This window comes from Trichechus manatus, unplaced genomic scaffold (genome assembly GCF_000243295.1).
Source record: "Trichechus manatus latirostris isolate Lorelei unplaced genomic scaffold, TriManLat1.0 scaffold00002, whole genome shotgun sequence".
Taxonomy (NCBI): Eukaryota; Metazoa; Chordata; class Mammalia; order Sirenia; family Trichechidae; genus Trichechus; species Trichechus manatus.
The window spans coordinates 39375088-39377810 of record NW_004443938.1 but is presented as its reverse complement, the minus strand read 5'-3'; the positions used below and the strand labels follow the sequence as shown (position 1 = coordinate 39377810).

Below are 2723 nucleotides of genomic sequence, written 5' to 3'. Positions count from 1 at the left end.
TTTTTATTTAACTTCTATCAAGGATGTGGGCTAATTACTCCTAATATTTAACTTTAAACTATATTAAGAGACTATACACTAAATTAAATAAGTAAAATACTCCCTGATGATGGTTGACTTTGAGTGGAAATATTCCATTCACTAAGATATATTTTCCATAGGAAATGACAGAGTCATTTTATTAATTTATTTCAGGAGTTGTTAAAAAAGCTATAATCATAAAATTCATACTGTGACAATGACTAGAGCATTGCCTTTGTAAATAATCGATTTACAGGCCCATAGGTTTGCACGTGGGCAGAAGGATAGCTGTGTAGTTGCATTAGCTTGTGTTTGCACTTAACAGAATTGAAGGCATTTAGGAAAAATTTCAGTTAGAATGCTGATATGCTGAAGAAGAAAAGGCATGCTGTAGTGTAGAAACCACAGATGAAATAGCCACATCACTTAGATCCGGGTTCTAAGAAAACTACTTAGTCAACTAGAACTTTTAATTCCTAAACCTAAAGGACCTAAATCTTAAAGACTATAGATCCTACTCTAGGCACATCATAGTCAAACTGATAAAAAAAAACGAAGATTAAAACAGGTAGCAAAAGCTGACACCTTATGATCAGAGGAGCAATGATTTGAACAAGAGTTCCTGACTTCTCATCAGACACTACAGAGGTCAGAAGACCGTGGACTAACATTTTTAAAGTGAAAGAAAAAAAAAAAAAAAGAATCTCCACCCAGAATTTCATATCCAGCAAAAGTATCCTTCAACAATGAAATAAGGATCTTTTGGTTCATAAAAACATATCATACAAATTAAAGAAAACTAAAATATTTTATTGCCAGAAGATGTGCATTATAAAATATGCTAAAGGAAGTTTTTCAGGTAGAAGGGCAATGATACCAGAGGTGGACTTGGATTATCAGGAAGAAATGAAGAGCTACAAATGGTAAACATCTGAGTAAATACAATGGAGTGTTTTCCTCTTATTTTATTTTGTACAGTAGTATTTATTACATATGTAAAGGCAATATACATGTCAACCATAATGTAAAGAATGGGGGATGTGAGATAAATGCACCTTTACAGTTTTAAGGTTTCTATAATGGTTTGTGAAAATTAAATTTATTATTATAATCCCTAAAACCACCATTAAAACTAGAATGTAAAGAGATTAACTAAAAAAAATAGATAAATTAATATTGATTTCTAAAAAACATTCAAATAATCCTAGAGAACTCAGCAAAGGAAGAAAAGGCAAACAAAGAAGAGAAGGGCATATAGAAAACAAATAGCAAGATGGTAGATTTAAATCTAACCCTGTCAATAATTACATTAAGTGTAAATGGCCTAAACACCCCGAATTAAAACACAACAGAGATTGTCAGATAGGATTTAACAGGAAAATCTATCTATATGATGTCTATAAGAGAAACAGTTAAACGATAAGATATAGATAGGTTTAAAGTAAATGTGAGGACAGGCATAAGAGGCTGAATTGGTTATATTGATATCTGAAAAAAAACAAACTTCAAACAATGACTTTTATCAGAGATACAGGGACATGTTATAATGATAAAAGGTAATTCATCAGGAAATTATAAAGGTATATGTGCCTAATAACAGAACTTCCAAATGTATGAAGCAAAAGGACAGAATTAAAAGAATCATGAGACAATTCGACCAACATTGGTGGAGATTTTAATACCCTTATCTCAGTAATTGGTAGACTAACTAGGAGAAACAAAATCACATAAGACATAGACTTTAGTAAAGGAATTGGTTATTGAGAAGGATCTTCACTAGATAAGCTGCTGCAGAGTGCCACTTCTATCTTTGTAACCCCATTCATTGATGATACAAAAATAATAAAAAGATTTTAATAAATGAGTAGGTCTGAAGTATTCCTATTACTGTTTTTTTCTAAACATTCTGTGGAGCTTATGGGTGGTGCAAATGTTTCACGCGCTTGGCTGCTAACCTAAAGATTGGAGGTTCGAATCCACCCAGAAGTGCCTTGGAAAAAAGCCCTCGCAATCTACTTCCAAAAAATCAGCTATCGAAAACCCTATGGAAGCTTTCCTCTTTCCGCCATTTTGGAGCTTGTAGAGGCCTGCTGGGAGCGGAACTTCTAAACTGGCAAATATGTCTAGAAGGCTGTGGTCCAAGGCCATTTATGTTGGCTATAAACATAGTCTCTGGAACCAGAGGGAGCACACTACTCTTCTTAAAATTGAAGGTGGTTATGCCTGAGATGAAACTGAATTATATTTCAGCAAGAGATGTGCTTGTGTGTGCGAAACAAAGAACACAGTGACTCCTGGCAGCAAACTTAACAAAACCAAGTAATTTGGGGAAAGGTAACTTGTGCCCATAGAAACAGTGATATGGTTCGTGCCAAATTCCAAAGCAACCTTCCTGCTAAGGCCATTGAACACAGAATCCATGTGATGCTGTACCCCTCAAGGATTTAAACTTACTAAAATTAAGTAAATAAATTTGTGCCTATGGGGCACAGTTCTACTCTGACACATATTGTGTCACCATGAATTGGAGTCAACTAGATGGCAAATGATTTTTTTTTGTTTTTTATTGTACTTCAGGTGAAAGCTTACAGAACAAATAGTTTCTCACGAAACAGTAGTACACATGTTATTTTATGACATTGGTTAACAACCCCACAACATATTAACCCTCTAACTTCTCAACCTTTTTTTTTTGGTGAACC

At 34.0% G+C, this 2723-nt stretch overlaps 1 pseudogene; it reads left to right on the top strand.

Moving 5' to 3' along the window:
• The first annotated feature begins 2140 nt into the window (after nt 1-2140).
• Nucleotides 2141-2469, top strand: LOC101349847 (60S ribosomal protein L35a pseudogene; annotated as a pseudogene).
• Nucleotides 2470-2723: the final 254 nt, after the last annotated feature.